Source organism: Lepisosteus platostomus, chromosome 7 (genome assembly GCF_059453375.1).
Source record: "Lepisosteus platostomus isolate fLepPlt1 chromosome 7, fLepPlt1.hap1, whole genome shotgun sequence".
NCBI classification, from domain to species: Eukaryota; Metazoa; Chordata; class Actinopteri; order Semionotiformes; family Lepisosteidae; genus Lepisosteus; species Lepisosteus platostomus.
In genome coordinates this window covers 54555400-54575131 of record NC_142617.1, presented here as the reverse complement: position 1 = coordinate 54575131, position 19732 = coordinate 54555400, and the positions used below count along the sequence as shown (strand labels likewise).

The window sequence follows — 19732 nt, the reverse complement described above, 5'->3', positions numbered from 1 at the left end:
GAAGCATCTGACCATGTGTAGGAGGAAATCTATGCAATAACAAAGAAAGCAAGCCCATGCTTTGAATAACTGATGATGATTACTTAAAATTTAAGAACAACAAAATGTGGGTTAGGTTTCTTCACTGCGACTTAAGATTTTGCATCTGAGTGTTTGTAAGATAAAAGATGAAAGAATCTCTGGTAGGAAGGAGTGTTTCCGTTTACCCCCTTCGGGCACACATCTGTCTCTCACCTACTCTGCAGTCCCCATGGTCAAAGCTAAAGAAGATGCAACTTCCAAAGTGAGGAGAGCACCTTAATTAGGGAGCTGATGTGAGAACTTTTTTGCTTGCGTGTGCACAAAAATGTTGAGTAGAACGGGGACGGCAAAATTTTCAATCCCAGTTTCCTTTTGTTTATCCTTCAAAGCAATACATTCACTTTTTTTGCTGCAGCTCTACAACATGATTCTCTCATGTTTATGCCACGTGCAAATACATTGCATACAAACATGATCTTTATGCACCAAGAAGTTAGCACTTTGATTTAACGTCACTTCCTGAAGACGGCACCTCCCAGAGTACACTGTAGACAACTACAATAGGGCATTGGTAAGAGTACCATGTTCTAGTGCAGCAACACCATTTCAAGGAAAACCAGGTTACTACTTAGATCAGACTATATGGTGGTTGTCTCTGGAACGGTGGTCTGCTGCTTTCAGACTACTTGTAAAAACATAAATTGATTTTCTACATTTAATAAAGTTACCATATGATTCACTTTATATCAATGTTAATGGTTCTATTTTTTATACATCCATATAAATAGATTTATATACAGCATTTAAGATATTCATATAAAATAAAACTAAAATCCCACCATTTCCTGAAAGAAATGAGGGGGTTTATCTTCCTGAACTTCTTCTTGAACATTTTGACACTTGGATAAATGTATATTAGGATAAACACAATGAGACCGGCTATAATTCAAAGGGGATATCTCCTCACTCATTACTTATCACACAATATATTTTGAAAAACAAATTTTAGTAAATTAAATGCAACTTCTATACTTGTTTTTACATAGAACTTTCTCTTGCTAATTTGCTGTTTAAATTAAAATGAATTGGGGATGTCTCAAAGAGGCAGAAATCACGACTGATGTTTAATAACATTTAATGAGATAACCCAGCTTTATCTTGCATTCCCAAACAAACAGGTTCTTCAACTACGTAGTAAAAACGTAGTTCCCTTTCATTTCAAATCTAGCTGTTAGATATCCTAGTAATATATTGCCTCTCAATTAATGAATTCTAAAAAATGTTGATCAGATCAAATGGTTCTGAAATACGAATTTAGACAGTGTGATATAAAACCCAGAAAACAGATAAAAAGGAGTTCTGGTAAAGAAATACATTGCTATTTTTTCACAAATTATATAGGAAGAATATAGGAAGAATAGCAACAACAGAAAAAGGAACAATAACTGTAACAGTTTAATAATGCTAAGTAAAAAAGCTCTCCATCTTATTATCACATTTCATTCACATATTATCTATTGCCCCCTTATCACGGATATCTCCCACCTGCAGTAGCCAAGATAAAACACCTAGAGTACAGAAAGTCATGTTATCATCTGAAGTACTGTTTGTAAAATGCAGAGATCAACAAATGATGCACAACACATACAAGTACATACAGTAGACACCTTATTAGTATTCAAGACACTCGTTAAAATAAACATATCCTGTCTAATTACAGGATAACACCATACTGAATGTCCACTGCTTTAGAGATGCTCTGCTCCCTTGTATTTCTAACTCTAATTAGCTCTATCTGTCCAAAATCCTCAATCAATGTCAGAGGCTGGCCCGCTCCATGGCAACAGCTGATTTCAGGCAAAGGAAGAGAGGAAAAAAATAAACTTACGAGCATTTCCATGAACCAGTCTAAAATCCCAGCACTGTGGGGAATGAGAACAAGCCATACTACAGGAGAGACAAACACTTAGGGAGAATTTAGGGAGCTTCCCTTTTCCTCACCTCCTCCTCTCCCTCTCTCCCCTGGTGGCAAACATCCAGCTCAGTCTTTCTCCATCACCTGATCCCTTTTGCAATGTATCAATAATTCAGCTGCCGCTAAAAGCTCCATTATTAAGTAACTTACTGACATGAAGAGGAAGATCAGAAGAAAGGGAGAACAAGCATACAGAGAGAGACGGTAGTGTTGCCGCAGAATCCCATAGAAACATATCAGCTTCCTAATGTTCCTAATGAAGCACTTTAAAGGGTCTGAATCGCCCAGCTGTCTGCTGCTGCACAGCTCATCCTAAGGCAGCCTGTTTTTGCTCTGTTAGAAAAAGGCAATCGTTTCTCGTGTGCAGAAGAGAGGATCCTTTTGGGATTGACAACCGCTTACAATTCTTTGGACTTAATCCACAAGGTATTTATGCATTCATTGCATGTGTCCAAATCTTTCATTCTGTCCTGTTTTGTGCCTTATTTTTAAGAACAACTCCTCTTTTGGTTGCACGTCTTGGAGAAACATGCTCATGTTTCATACTGTAACACTACTTTCACCTCTTCTTCCAGAGCTAAAATGAATCACTGTCTGCTTGCTTGCTTGAATTGTAATTCTTCGCTTCCTTATTTGGGACTCACTCTTCAATTCTTGTTTTTTTTTTCTCTCTCTCTCTGCTTCTGTCTTGTAACTCAGGAACTTTGGAAAATGAATCTCGTGAATGCCCAAAACAATTCAGAGCTTTCATTGCCGCAAAAAATACAAAAGAGGGTACAGGCTGTCAAGGAAGAGAAATCAATCCAATGGAACTGTTTTTGTAAATTGCTCATGCAAAGGAATGTTAACTCTAATTTCTATGAGGTCCAGATATTAAAGCAATATGACAAGCCATTTACAGCGAAGTATTACACAATTCCATACAATGTGGAACACAAAACCATCATATATTCCACATGACATGCTAATTATTTATTTTTATAGTCTTCATTTCAAATGGTATTTTATTTCAACAAGAAAAAGCCTGCCAAAGGATAAGCCAATAAACCTCTTTTTGAATTTCAAAAGGATGAGTATGGGATAACATACTGTAATTAGGGTTCAGTCTATGCAGGAATTTTTCACATGCTTTTAATGTACTGTATGTGAAAATGTAATGAACTAATTTTAGACAACATTCTGTTCTTTGTAAACAGTTGTTTACTTCCAGTGAGAGCTTCCATATATAATAACTTCCATAATCTGTGCCAAAGAAAGAGAATCCATTACTAGCAGTGGCATCCTTCCTAAAGAAGAACATTTAAACTATCAACCAAAGTATGCTTTGTTGGTCACATTTATTCAAAAGAAATCAGTCTTTTTTGGCCTTCATGTAAGCTGCTAATAGATACCCCCCAAGAACAAAAAGTTTTGTTACACATTATAAAGAAGCTCGTCCCACATATTTCCATGTGTCCAGATTCCACTAAGGTGTTTGACAAAACTGTACAGATCATTAGCTTTTCTTGATCTTCTCTTTCTGTAGTAAAGACTTCTTAAAAGGATTTTAAATCTCAGTGTTTTTAATTTTTTCTCATTCTAGTCAAAGAGGCTATATTTCCTGTAGATCAAACTGCTTCTGAGCTTTAATAAAGACTGACCAAACACATATATATAGTCCCCAAAATATCACAAATATATTGTATATGTTTTTCTGAAGAGCAGAATGCAAGCCTCATACTTTGAGAAACAAATACAAACCCAACCTACAATTTAGCTCCAATGTTTCACATTTGCTTTGTGAGAACAAATGACTAGCAACTGTATCTAGAAACGAACATTATAAATATTTGCATTACATATTATTCTACTGTGAATTCTTTAAAAAAATAACCAAGCCATTGGGTGCAATAATTTCTCTGTACAATTACATCTCAACCATCTGCCTAGATCTCAACAAAGCCAAGAAAAAAATCACAAAGATATGGTAAGAAGTTCAGCCTGTCCGCAAAGATCAAACAGTCAATGCATGGTTGTGCATTATAATGCCAGCATGATTCATCTAAACTTGATCTGAATCTGAGATACATAGCCCTGCTAGAATATCAGTAGAAGTACCTATTCACTGCAACAAAAACATGCTTGTGGTCAGTCCTTTAGGAACATAAAAAAGGTCAGGCTTGGAGCTTGTTAATTATAAAATCAAATTAACTTTACAAACAAATTTAGGAATTTCCCTGTGTCTTATTCTTTTATACAAGCACAACACCCTCACTTCAGTGCCATGCAGAGTGACATAATAAAATACCGCAAAAGGTCTTTGTTGTTGTTGCAGCTCCTTGCCCTCTGATCAAAAGAAAATCTCTAAGGTTTCTCTTATTCCCAGTGGCTTTTAGTTTGGCACGGAACAAAAAGCATGCAGGAAGGAAAAAAAAGCTGGCAAAACAGTTTCTAATCTGATAAAGAAAAATTGTGGACCTTGCTTTTCATCAGGGGCAGTACTTTCTCAGAAAAAAAACAGTAAGAAATTTCTAAAGCACAGAGTACTAAATTAGGTGCTAGCAATTTAAACTATTATTTGTATGCAACTATAAATTTGTAAATAAAGCTTATACAGCAAATAATTGTTTGATAATTCTGTTATTAAATTATAAAAAGCTTAGTTGATTTTATAACATATATTTTAATATGTGTGCCTCATCATTTAAATTGACTTACTATTGATAATGATGTTGTAGGTCACAAAATATTTAATGTACTTAAACCCTGTTCATTTTCTTTCCCCCTCCCCAAACCTGAAGTTAGTAAAATGGCAAAAATAAGTCTTCACCCCAGGCCAATAATTACAGAACACTGCCAAGCAGCATCCACCATACAGTCTGGTACGCAAACATGTACCTTGAAAAACAAATGCATAATATAAAGAAAATCTTAAACAGGTTTATTTCACCAGTAAAACTGCAATACGTATTCCTATACATTTGTCAAATTGATTTATAACAGCCAGAAAGATTTTATTACTAAAACAGTGAGTGAATTCAACATTGCATATCACTTAAAAAAAGCAGGCATTTCCAGTTAGGATATCAGCCAGCACAGGTGCACGTAACCCTATTTATTTTAAACCTTAGGAGTATCTCAATTTATTCAATTTGACTAAAATGCACCTAGAGCATGGCTGTCATAGAGGCAACTTACACAAGGCACTCATATTTGATGTAATTTAACCCACATGTGCTTGGCAATGAAATACAGTCCCTGCTGTGCTGATTTTTTAAATTTCTCTTTTTGAATGGCCTTGAATAATGTCCATTACATTATGTCCATTTACCTAGCCCCCCTCTTAGGCTCTTGGCTAGAGCCAGTCACACATCTACTTTTATGGACAAAGCCAATCATTTACTTCAACCCTATTTCACACCGGGGATCTAAAAATCTTGGCAGGACTATCTTTCACCAATAATATTCAAGAGCACAGGACATTATGGCCTTCAGGGCAATCTGTATCTCAAATGGCCTATTGTCTCATAAACTCTCAGATCTATGAGCTTGAGTAGGGAACATTCTAAAGATGCTCAGCAGTAGATTTTAACCCATTCCATTGGGGACCAATACAAACTGTTTTTCTATCCCTGCAATATATTCTCCTTTACAAACAAGTATAGCAAATTTGTCAGTGTCTATTTTGCAGCAACATATGGTTTTAAAATTCAGATATCTTTAATTGGCATGTACAAAGAATTACAATGTTGCCAGAGCAATGTTATACATATATGGATCAGAAGGGGCTAGGAAAATGTCTTTTGTGTGAATTACTGTTATCACACTACACAGAGAACGTTAGACAAAATTAGTTTCTGGCACTAAAATTAAAATGTCGATTACATAAAAAATATTTGCGAAATTTCAGTTGCTCACCTAAACCCCTATAATACCTCGTTCGTTTCAATCTGTCTCTGAGAGGTTGAAAGCTGAAAGAGCTTTATTTACACCAATTATGGAGCACCATAACAAATTACTAGGAAGAGTTCCATTTAAACCATTTGGATTGATAAAAACAATGAAAAAAGAAATTTCAGTTTTAAAAAGAGGCTATTAAATGAATAGATAAGTCCAGGACAGAGAGGTCCACTAGACAGGAACCCACAGGGCATACAGTCTAGTTAATATTTTGAGCTTATTAAGGATTCTGGTGCTGTAGCCTAGGTATGTTTGTGGCAGTGAGCTCCCAGTTATTTGTATGCAGCAGGTCTTGCAATCTGTGCCCTAAAAAGCCCTTTTAACCAAGCTCTACTTGAGCAGAATTGTTCTAACTCAGATCTTCACTGCATCACCAAGTGCAGGATTCAGCAGTGCACAGAATGCTAATATGTCTGCTGTTGCTTGGGCTTTTTGGAAATGTCTGAAAAATTCAACATATAACGGTGCTGTCCTTCCTATGCACACAATTAGTCAAGAGGTACAAAACAAACATGAAAACCACAAAACATTCTTTGAAAATGTGGAAATTAAATGTTCTAAAAGTGTGCATGGATTATACCTCTCAATGTTTTCAATCACAGATTTGTAAATATTAAACACTTAAGTGCAAGAAACCTGTTGTTCATGATCTCCCACTGGGAATATCACAGTATTCCAAAATTTGCCTCGGGTAAATTTGCCTCGGGTACCAAAGACTTAAAGTTTTAAGATCCAACAGTTATATCTTTAAAATCTAATGTTGTGAAGTTATTTGAAAAGGCTACATAAGTGTTAATCGTAATTAAGTGTTCTTGCATACTAATACTTTTAGCAAAAACACTAGGTAGTTAACAAAAAACATTTTTTTTAAATTGAAAAATAGTCTCACATCTATGTACCCTTGTAAGCTGTACTATGTCAATGTTACCTTTCAGCAAGGTCAGCGAACAGTCTGTTCTGGTTATTGAAGACTGTCTTCTTCTGCACTTGTTCTTTCTTGACCTCTTGCAAGCTTTCTCCTTATTAAACACAGATCCAGTGTCCAGAAAGCAAAACATTTGCTTGATCTCTTCCCATTGATGCCAATCTCCCAGGCTCCTCTATTGCCAAGCTTCAAGAGATCTGTGAATGATGTTCAAGTTGTCAAATTTCACACTGAAATAATTATACTGCTTCAACAGCTGATAGACCCCAAAAACAGAAAAATAGCTGAGCAGTTAGCTGCTTGTTATTAACAACACAATTTTATAAATAGTGTAGAAATTCACTGCAGTGACCTAATGAATAATGCACTAAAGCTTTAATGAAATGTTGTACAACAAAGTGCTGTCTTAAAGGGGAAGTTCAATGCTATTTTTATATTTTGGGGTTAGAAAGAATCTACATTGATGAATGTGTTTCAAACCATGACAAAGTAAAATATACACAGTAAAATGTAAAACTTCTAATTTACATCACACAATAGACAAAATTTCCAGGTATGTGCAGTGCCATGTTTTGCGATTCAGACAAACAAAACGTCCAGTGAGGTGATGCAGCCTCATGACACTGTAAAGACGCAGGCTTGCGAATATATCTCTTTTAATCCAACAGAAATATTTATACTTTTTAACTCTGCATGCAGATCACATTGGAACATGTCTGCACTGAAATGTCATCTGCCTGACATCTATTTATTCACTCGTACATCACATTGCATTAGTCATTATGGTGACTTGTGAGCAGGAAGGGCTGCATCATGTTGCAATTCGTGGGAACTCAAATGCGAGCTTCTGACAACATGGCGACTCATAGTACTTTCACAAAGTTCACGATTCTGTGCTTAATTTGAAATTTGTAATTTTTTTTCTATAACATTAATTTATTTTGTTACCAAGATTTAATAACCAGTATGAGAAATTGGAACTACAGTTCTCCTTTAAAAATTAAGCGTATATAAAGATATTTCCAAAAAGTAAAGCTGGTTCAGGAATTAAACGAAACTTTACCCATTAAAAAAGTACCCATTAGAAATCAATCAAATATCAATTGATCAACTTCAACTGTAAGGTGATTTAAGTTAGAATGTGGCTTAGTATAATTTTATGCCACTAACTCCTCCTGTCTGCTTTTGCAAGGCCATTTATCATTTTGACATCAGATTATATTATAAACTATTAGTTTTAAGCAGCGGAAAATGGGTAGGGCTTAGCATTATCCCTTTAATGAATCACTGTTTAATTAATAAACTTTAAAAGGCCCTCACCCTTTAAAATGAACATTCACACACATTTTTCACAAACTGATAAGAGCTCTCTGCACTCTTTGAAATAACAGAAACATACGTTGGACATCCCTGGTACAGAGAAATCATAGAGTAATATTTCAAACATAGCTTAAGCTCTATTAAAAAGTAAAAGCTTCAGATCTGCCTAACTAAATATATGTACATTAATACAGACACAGTATCCTTTAAATATTAAAAGCAGAATTATTTGATGTCTTCTACCAAAGACCATAAAAATTACACCTAGACTAATATGGAGCAAAAGAGGAGATCCCATATCTATGAATTGGCTACATTACTCTGCTCTCCTCCCCACTGATAGCTGATGTGTGGTGAGCGCACTATGGCTGCCATCGCATCATCCAGGTAGATGCTGCACATTGGTGGTGTTGGAGGGGAGTCCCCATTACCTGTAAAGCGCTTTGAGTGGAGTATCCAGAAGAGCGCTATATAAGTGTAAGCAATTATTATTATTATATCATAGAGAGGTGGATCAAGGCTTTTAAAGTGGAGCACAGGAGTGGAGAAACAATGAAAAACACTGCACTGTAAATGCAAGAGTGCCTTAGCTGAAACTGCTGCAAAAAGACAGAAAACAGGAGGATGTTGTGCATCAAATTATCCTGCTTCACTAACTAAACTACAGTTGAAGGGACATTATACCTTGATTGATTTCCAGCATATAGACATACTAAACGTATGTGCTAGAAAATACCATGATTTAAAAGGTTCTGCAGAGAAAATATTAAACAGCTAATTTAAAACTGAAGCTGTTCTTCCGCAGTACAGCTTCCGGATAAATATTATCAGAGTTTTCTTTTATTGCTGCCTGGATGTACAGAAATAATATAAAAATCTGAAAATTGCTGAATACCACCATACATAAAAAAATCTGTTGTGTTTGCTCCAAAGCATATCAGCAACCTTACTAGGATACTAAAAACTAATATGCACAGGTAATGAAAAATACAAAAAATAATATGATACACAGCATAAAAAGATGGAAGTTTTGACACAGTGGTTTAATATTTAACTTTCCCTAAACAGCTCTTCAGACACAGTTAAGAGTTAGGAAGTAAAAAAGATAAGAGGTGGAACAAGGTCACAGTTACCTTTGAGCAGAAGTCTGAAATGTCATAAAGAAAGTGAAGTTGTGTTTGTTCCAAACTACTCTTCCAATATATTCTAAGTAAGTATTTTGCGACATAATGTTCCACAAAACAGTAAGAGACAACAGCACACAGCAGCACAAAGAGTACTGGTTTTAAAGTAAACAGAACAATTAAAAAAATAACTTTTTACACAATTACAAAAAGATTGTGGAGTCCACAGACAATCTAATAATTCGGTTAATTATAATGTCTCTTGATAAGGTAATGTGATTTACAACATCACCTTGAAGATAAACTACCTGTTGCAACAAAAAAAAAAAGATAAAACAAGGGGAACAAAGCTTGAACAATGAGGGAGTTTTTTTAGTGTAAATGTCTTTTCTTGATATTGATTTGAACTATTTCATATAGATTTTCTTTAAGTGTAAAAAAGATGAGAGGGTTATTATTTTGGCTGTGGGGTTAACAAGATCCATTTTAATTGTATTCATAGGTAACCTTTATATCTAGAAGATGACACTTAAATTAAGTATATATATATTATATTTAATTAGAAATGGTAAAAAAATGCATTTATATTTTAGTATCAAGTGTAAAAAATGGAAAATAAAGTAAAATAGCAACTATATGACAGATAAGGCTCATTGATTAAATATGTCAGTGGTTAAAATATAATCAGGCCTAAACTAATACAGGAGTCCTATATATTAGTAAGTGAAAGGTATGCTTTGAAGATTAAGATTAAAAAGGTCAGATACTATACATGATGAGAGTCAGACAGTTTTGCACACAGTGTTGAAGCTGTCATTTGGCCCGAGAAGCAGTTGAGATTTTATTATCCAGGCTTGCTCTGTAAACAGGTGGGGTTTGGAACCATGTGCCAGCCACCATTCTAGCCACAAACCATGTGAAGCTCCTCACAGCAGCTGGAGGCGGCCAGCACCACAGAACAGAGCGACTGCACGTGTATGTGATTACATGGTGCAAAGAGGTGGGAAATCTGTTTTCACACAGCCCACAGTGCTACTTTAAGACTCATCTTGTGTCTAGAAAGTTGGTCTTCTTAAAAGAAGCAGCTATATTCTCCTTATGTTTAAATATGTTTTGTCACCATTTCTGTCTACTCTGAAATTTTAATTGATTGTTTATATAATTATAAGAGTTAATTATAAGAGTAAAACCTTTCTTATATAATTTAAAAGCTTCTAATAAGTGTTAATGATTAGAACGTTAAAAAAACAGGAATGAACTTATCCTACTCAGGAGTATGGCTTGTAAAAAAAAGATGTCAGGTTTCACTTGTACTTAGGAGATGGCATTCTAGTCACCTTCTGTTGCTTTGGAGGAATTAAGAATTAAGTTAGTCACAGAAACCAATATATTTATGATCGTAAACCAGATAACATTGTGAAAAAAGGTCCACGTTCCTCCAAGGAGGACCCGTTGGTTATGAAATATTGAAATTATGTTTGAGCCTGTCTGGAACATTACAAATGCAAGCCTTAAAAAAAGTGTTCTTCTTGCTTTAGAATGAGGAAGATTTTTTTTAAAAAATTTGTAGTAAACCAAAAAAAGAAAATGAATTTCAAAGGCAATAGCTAGCACTCCAACTGCATGTAAATAAGGAAAGGCAGACAGTTTGCTTTGCATCAAAATACTGCATAACGAGGCATCAGACATCAGCAGCTGTCAAGATCAAAGCACGCTACATCTCAGAAAGAAAAGGTCTGCTTTATGATACATGACCTGCACCCCATTATCTCAGTCTAATATTGGTGATACAGGCTCAATTTGTTGCCATAAAAAGAGATATGTCTGATTCATCACTGGTGGATTATGTAGCAGTAATAAAGACTCCTGTCACTTCCATTCTGAATTTACAATTCATTTACAGCACCTAAGCCACCCGGAGAATACCCCACAGCTGAAGAGTTGTTTCTTTTCTTCTCTTTTCAGCATAGAATAAACTTTTACTTGTTCCTTTGCAACCACAATTACATGATTTTCCTCTTTTGGCAAACAATGGGAAAAAATGTATTTTTTTTAAAGAAAGAAGTTGATAAAAAGTCCAATATACAGTAACAGCACACCCAAATACCTGATATTTAGAAGAGGGAAACTAAACATTTTCAAGACAACAAGCCAAAGCAGCTATTTTGTTTTTGCATGCCATGCACATACATACCACAAACCCCATGGATGTATCTGATGCTGGATTAAATCTTGGACTAATTCTGCCAGTTGTAGTTTTGCTATATTAGTTTTAAATTATGAGCTGTTTGTGATGAAGATAATAAATCTCTGTCCTTAGGATGGCTTTTTCCTGTATCGACAACTCCTCTTTGAATAATTAAATTCCTACTTGAAACCTAAATAAGCAGCTGAAATAAGCAGCTAAGCAGGTGTGAGCCTGTTCAGTACCTGGATGGGAGACCTCCTGGGAAAAACTAAGGTTGCTGCTGGAAGAGGTGTTAGTGGGGCCAGCAGGGGGCGCTCACCCTGCGGCTCATGTGGGTCCTAATGCCCCATTGTAGTGACGGGGACACTATACTGTAAACAGGCACCGTCCTTCGGATGAGACGTAAAAACCGAGGTCCTGACTCTCTGTGGTCATTACAAAATCCCAGAGTGTTTCTCGAAAAGAGTAGGGGTGTACCCCGGCGTCCTGGCCAAATTTCTCATCGGCCTTTATCAATCATGGCCTCCTAACAATCCCCCTCTATAAATTGGCTTCATTACTCTGCTCTCCTCCCTACTGATCGCTGATGTGTGGTGAGCGTTCTGGTGCATTATGGCTGCCGTCGCATCATCCAGGTGGATGCTGCACATTGGTGGTGGTGGAGGGGAGTCCCCATTACCTGTAAAGCGCTTTGAGTGGAGTGTCCAGAAAAGCGCTATATAAGTGTAAGCAATTATAATTATTATTAAATAAGCTGATAAACAAAGGCAAAATTCAAGATATAAAGCAACTCAAACTTCAGTTCAATCTGTCAAAGGCATCATGCTGTAAAATAAATATTACTTTTGACTTAGCACCTACCCGATAACTGTCTCACAGGAAGGAACTCAGCCTAAACATATAATGGAATTTATCACATGACCTCTATCCATGGACTGAGAAGAGGCATTTTTTCTTTATTGCACTGGCTAAGTTCCATGTTTGCTGAAATTGAGAGGTACATTTTATTGGAAAGGCTCTATGTAGTACTTCTCTATACACCTCTTGTACCATGTCTCCTCTTAAATAAATAAAAAAAAGCTACACAGTCTATTCTGTCTGTACTACCAGACACAACTGGGACTGTGAGCACCAGGCCAGATGAAAAAAAAATCCTGGCCAATGACACATTTCTTTCACCTTGGAAAATATTAGGAGAATGGAGTCCTAATGAGGCTTCCAGAGCACTGGACACATGAGTAAAGGAAAAAGTAACAGATTCTGGTACTGAGCTTTCTAACTGAATACCACACATCAAGCAGCACCAGTCTCGAGCTTTCAATAGGCTCTCTCCCTTTAACAAAAGGATGTTGAAGCCAAATTACATAATCCAAACAAAACAAGTCAGACACAACTGAAGAAAAAAAACCCATGAAATCCTTTTTTTCTCTCCAGCACATTAAAATATTAATTACTTGAACAACTGCAGAACTCTTAGATGAACAACAGAGAACTGTTTTGAAACAACTTTTTAGATTTTACACTCTGATAACTGCTCTACTATTAAGCAAAATATATCCAGCTACATACATTTAACAATCCACAAACTTTTTACATAATCTGTACACATGAAAACAACCAGCACACATCTTGTGCCACTCACCATATTGGCAAACAATACACTTTGCACAAGAGTATTAAGGTATGGTTCGCTAATTAACAAAGAACGTTTGAATGTCTTTCACTTGAGTTCAATGGATGATCTACTGAGAGTCATTGCATTTTCTCTTAACAACTCTATCATTACCAATTACAATATTTCATTTCAAGTGACAAATGTGGAAATAGTGCACATCTGTTTCTTGATTTTTTTTTAATGTAGTGTGTGTAGTGAAAAGCTGAAAAACATGATGGTTGTGAACAAGAAACAAACAAACTGTATGGTAACTTTTGTGTTACATGGCTTAATTTAAGAAAATAATTGGATATACTGTATGAAGACAAAAAAAAGAGAAATATAAAAGTGAAGGGAATAGATGAGCCAGCTCCTGAAATGGAAAGCATTACAGGAAAGCATTACAGAAATTTTAGTTGTGCGTGTGGGAGGCAATCACGTCTGCATGGCACATGTAGAGCAACTACATCACTTATAATTAAATAGGAGCTTGTCCATCTGACTGCTGGTGAAATGTCAAGTGCAGGTACACTCCCACCCTCTTCTCTTGTTTGCCTGTTAACAGATATACATCAGTGTCTACCCACTGCAAGGTAAAAACAGATGGAGCAAAACCTATCACCACCCCACCCCCACCAGAGCACTGTCTAATCACAGAGATCTGGCATCACAGGGGGAAAACCGCTGCAGTTCTTTGAGTTCCTCAGAATTTCCATGATTTCCATGTCAGTGTAATCAGCGCTAGCATTTTAACAAGAAGCAAAACAATGGTATGTAAACATGCTCACCTGCAACACTCTTAGAAATCTGCAGAAAAAGAACTCTGAAGGCTGACAGAATCAATTCAGATGACTTTCCCCTCTGGGTTCATACTGTACTTCAAGGGCTACAGAGTAAACTGTATAAAGGATGATTTTATGGTACTGTTTTCACACTATTAGTAATTTCAAACTTCCAGCTGATACAATTTGGAAGATGGATGTGTCCCTTGGGGTAAACAAGTTTCTTCCTGTATCTGCATTTTAGTGCATAACCATGGCTTCACTGCTAGATATAGTACATCACCACCTGGAACTCTGCCCATCAATTAGTGAGTAAACCAGTTAATGTGCAGTTGTACAGATAGAGGCCTCACTGGACAATGCTTGGGAACAAATACAGACAAACCATACATCATGTAACCTCAGATGATGCAGCAAAGGAATGGAAGAACAAGAAAGAATTTCTGTTATTTCAGCACACGACAGATAACTATAGTGTGCTGACCTTTCAAAAAGTATACACAATCCATTAAACTTGGTTTTAAATAAATGCACATATTCTTCTAAATATATTTGTTCAAATAAAATGGTTATTCCACTTCATTCTGTGCATTATTAACTAAAATGTGGAAACAAACTATAAAGCTGGTTTATAAAATGGGTTAACGGTTCTCTTTTATAACTTGTGCGGAATTAAAGGAAACAAGCTTAGCTTATGCAATGTAATGCAAGCCTATTCAATGATTTTGAAGACTGTAAAAAAAAGATATTCTTCCCATTCATATGCTCTGTTATTAGGCATTTTCTATGGGTGCATGGCTCCGATCTTACAGTCTTAAGCTGTGAGCATTTTTGTTCAAGTTTTTTTTTAGTTCTAAAGAAACATTCATACCATTTGCTTGTTAAATTATTGGAGAACAACCAGAAACAAAACCAAAACTCAATGAGCAAACAGAAGCTTACCACCTCTGGGCTACAAACTGTTTTCTCTGGCTGGATGTCTAGTTATCACTACCACGATCAGAGACCACACTGTAAAGCATTTTTGAGAGACCTACACCAAGCAAACCTAATAAAAATAGGCACTAATATGCTGCATTCTTTTTATATTTACATTATGAACCATGTGATAAACATTTTTAAAAAAATCCCCAAGATGTTTATAAAAACAGAAGTGATTTTCTCTTTCTCTACAGACTGTTATGAAAAAAGCCTGAATATTTATACTATGTGGGGTACAATCGAAAATGCACACAGCAAATACTGTAACCATTAAGTGACTCTATGCAATGGAAGCAAAGCTTTTGCCTTTTAACTGCTTGTCAGCAAAACAAAATCAGTTGACTGAAGTGTCGTTTCAGATCACTTGTTTAACAGATAACATTGGGTGTTTCAAAACATTCTGAATGGCGTAAGCATAATCATGAAGTAAATTGATTAAAATATATGTATATAAGTACTCATATGGCTACTTTGTATATAAATATTTTATTCTTTATACAACCAGAATAGCACTTTACACCATGTTATTTTTTCCTTCTACTCTATTCAAACTCTGATTACTATATACTATGAAAATGTTATAGCTGTTGGATATATTCTAATACTAACAAAGATTAAGTTTCAAAATCACATTTAACGTGGCCTTTGAAACACCTAAACATTGATGCTTTAGCTTTATTTAGCTATATAATATAACTGATACAATATTTAGCTGTAGATTGGTTTAGGATCTGATGAATCACCTTTAATCATATATTTGTTAAAAGGTAGTACATACTGGTATCTGTATAGAATTCCTTCACAGGGAGGATGTCCAATTGCCTTTCAGTGAAAACCTGAAAGAAAAATAAATGTTAAATTGAAAAAATTCTGTAACATAAATAAAACAATTCCATAACTGTACAACAATCACTCCATAAACAGCCACAAACCACATAGACAGAATGCAGAAGTGCAGACAGAATCCTGCATAGTATCTTTAAAGCCATTCACCTTTTGATACTCTACAAATTCTACAGCTTGGTGCTCACTGGAGGTATGGAATGCCCCCTCAGTAATGTCAAATCAAGCTAGTATATGAAAGAGCCCAGCATGACTAATCCCAACCCTTCCCCCAGCAGTGATATGACTCAGGCTCAAACCCATGACTTCTAGATCATAGAGCTCAACCTGTGCTCAAATTGAGCACCTTTAAAGGTGGAAAACTCTGAAGATCTCACATTTGTTTAAAAAACAAAAACAGAAAAAAAATCCATGCTTGAGGACTAACATTTTTCAAATGGTTAACTACTTGAACAAACTATAGATAAACCACCTTGTAAAACAGGGATATTAATGATCCTATAGAATATTTGGTAAAAAGGAAAAAAAGTACTGTATTTTGGAATTAAGTTTTAATAAGAAATTAATTTGCAACCACTTTTATTTCAGATACTGTAGATACTTCATAATCTACCAATGAGACTTGATAAAGTATTTCAAATCTCTGTGCCTTGCAATTACATGATATATCTTTTAGCAATAATAATATTCAAATTCTTTCACGTGGACATTCCTTTAAAAGTTGAACTGAGAGAAACATGTTTCGACAAGGAGACAAAATACCAAGATGGAAAAAAACAGCATTTGCTTGAGCTGTGTTTTTTAATGATCCATGTTTATCACAACTTTCAATACTGCCACAAAGATAGCCATTAACCATTTAGACTGCCCCATGATCTCGCGTTACACTGCTTCTTACAAAACTATAGAAAAAGTGTGAGACGTTTTCCCTGTTAAAACAGCACAATAAATCATGAGACTTTACAAATCTTTCAGTGTACTATATTCAAATATACAATTTGATGTATTTAATATACAAAAATTATATACTGAGCATCAAAAGGAAATGTGTTTATCTTCCTAAAAATAAAGGGAAAATATTTTTTTGGTACTAACTTGATTAAATGATTATTCGTGATCTGCCATAATACACTCCACTGACCTTGACTTCTGCATGAACACCGAATCATCTCATTGGTGAGATAGCTGACTGGCTACAGGCAATGAGGTGATTCAACCTTTATGAAGCCCAGTGAAAACTGAGAAAGTAAAACACTGATATAATACCTGCTTATCAAAAGAACAACACATTCATGCCATCAGTATGTTGGAGGAACAGCTTAGGGACTCCCCAGCAGTAGAGCCAAGTCCTCTCCAGTGATGAATCAATTTTTTGTGCAGACCACCCTGGTGCATGTCAGCGAGTTTGGCGAAGAACTGCAGAACAATACACTAACTGTTGTGTACAACAGCCCAATCTCTGAGGCCCAAATTTAATGGTCTGGAAAGGAGTGTCTAGCATAATAAAACCTAATATCTGCAGGAGTATCTACAAAACATGTAGTGATGGACGGAAACCTGGCTGCACGGGACTACACTGATCAAGTCTTTCACCTGCTGCTCTTCCTGCAATCCCATCCTCACATGACAACATTACAGGATGACAATGCTCATCCTCATGTGGCTGCTACATGTCTTTCTTATAAGATGATAATGTGAGAGTTCTACACTATACATTTAATTTGTTCAATTTGCCAAACTTGAGTTCCACTGAACATCTCTGAGATGAGCTGGGTCTATTTTTGACATCTAGAACTAAGAGACCAGTGAACAGACAAGTGCTTTCTAGGCTCTATGAGAGGAATGGAACAGAATCCTCCAAGACAGCACCTGCTGTCCTGCTTGTAGCGATCAGCTCTCCCAAGTGTTGGACTGTTGCCATGACCCCAGGCTCATCCCTTCCGGTCTTTATCCTCTCTAAAACCGCGGAGCAATCCCCGCTCTCTTTTTGCTTTCCAAGCTTTACCTACTTCATGACTATCATGCCCCACTGTAATGAAAAGGGCAATAAAACTGTCAGGCAGTCTGTAAAGTCTTCTCTGCCTGTCATTTCCCATGCCATTACACTCAAACCAGAACCACTCAGTACAATGCAACACCGATTTTTCAACGGAAACACGCGTGTTTAGTGAATTCGTTTCTTATGCTACATGATAAATGATACTCCCATGACTTGGTATGACTAGGTATGAATCCCCTGACTAGGTAACCCCCAATCTCAGCTCATCCAAAATAAATACAATCTTTTTTAAGACCAGAACGTTTCTAGCTAGAAGTTTTTCTTCTAGTGAACTGCAATGTGTGTGCCGATATGCAGAATTTACTTTGGAAACACACTCATAGATCTAGAACAGCATTAGAGCATTTCACCAATTAACAGTGGTTAATACCACTACTAACCGCTATTAAGAGTTAATACCTCTAACATCAGAAGTTTGCATGTATGTAAAATGTATAAGTGCTCTCTTACTATACAGTCAGCTCAAAATAGTTCAAATCTATGTTCATAAGCGGTATACTAAATTTATTTCAAGCATTCGAAAATGATTTTGTGTTAAATTGAAGTGACTCCTCCAGTCACAAGTGGGAAAGCTGATCTGCCAGTTCCTCTTACACTATGTTAATATTGACAGTTACATTGTCATGCTTTCTTTCTCAGTGATGTGAACATTCTACATAATACTCAAAAGAAAATGGCCACTTCAATGTCCTGAAGTGCACTACACATTTTTACTTACAGGTAAAAGAGTTACTTACGATGTTCCCAAGGTCAGCAAAGAAGTCACCCAAAATGCTCAATTTATCCCACCAGGACTGATTCATGCCCCTGAATTCTAGCTAAATTTCCCCAGGACTGACTCAGCTTTACACTAAGAAAGAGATCTTCCCCTGCAATTAAATATCTTACAAATAAACAAAATGTCATTTAAAAAAACCCTTCTTATGTTTTTACTTGGTCCTGACATATTCAAAGAGGTTTACACAATTCCTAGTCTTCACTGAAGGACAATTCTGTTCCCTTACAGCACATTCAGGTTTATCTGGTTTAAATATCTCAAATTTGTATTCAATGCTTTTACCTCAAGATGTTTTAATGTTGACACAAATATCACTCATCACAGCACAGCATTAGAAACAAGAAATATGGCAGGTGGAACCTGCAGAAAATGTAAATATGTTCAAGAAGGCACAGTTATCTGTGTGTTGGGGTGTCACTTGAGTCACAGCAATGCTGTGATGTTTGTGACTAAGCATCAACCCCTTGACTGCAGAGTTATACATACATTTACTAACACCACAAGAATATTTAAAAATATATCAATGTCAAGATTTAAGAATGCAAAAAATATTAATCTCAACTGCAGTTTAAAAGTATTTTAATTGGTGAAAGTTCATGATGGTTTTCCTTTCTTGTGCATAAAAGCCCAGACTGTATCTTAAATATCCTAGCTCTCCTATGTATTGGAAATGTATAGGTTGATAAACTGAATGAAAGCAGAAAGCATGGAATTCTTGTGCCTTTTAATTTTTTTATTATGTTTTATTGTATTTATATTTTGTACACATCAGCCTTGACATATCAGTTTTTATTTATGCATCCTACACTTTCATTGTACAAATGATTACCAAACTTTCTGTGATCAAACATCCCACTCTAAAGACTAACTGTTCTAGAGATTAAGGTTTAACTTTGCAATATGCCACAGGGAGAAAAACGTAAGCCTTTGTAACACCTGTACAAACTATTAAAATTAAAAGTTTGAATTGAGGGCTGTGCTCTAATAGAAATTGGGAAGGATACACAACAAACAAAATAATTCTCGGATGTCACACATGAGATGTTTATTTCTATGATCAGTGGATAGGAAGATTGTAAGTAAAACTCATTTAGCAAATTAAGTTTCTTCCACGGCACACTGATATATGTGTGAAAAGCACTC

At 35.8% G+C, this 19732-nt stretch overlaps 1 protein-coding gene across 2 annotated transcripts in view; it reads right to left on the bottom strand.

Annotated features, from left to right (window-relative positions):
- peak1 (pseudopodium-enriched atypical kinase 1) overlaps positions 1-19732 on the bottom strand; it is a 124499-nt gene that overhangs the window by 69410 nt on the left and 35357 nt on the right. Inside the window, exons 2-3 of one of the 2 annotated variants that reach the window (XM_088641282.1) lie at positions 15688-15745; positions 6864-7057 (exon numbers count right to left, since the gene is read on the bottom strand). The gene's annotated coding sequence lies outside the window, so the exon portion shown is untranslated. The remainder of the gene's footprint in view (positions 1-6863; positions 7058-15687; positions 15746-19732) is intronic. The other variant, XM_088641281.1, reaches the window with a different exon arrangement.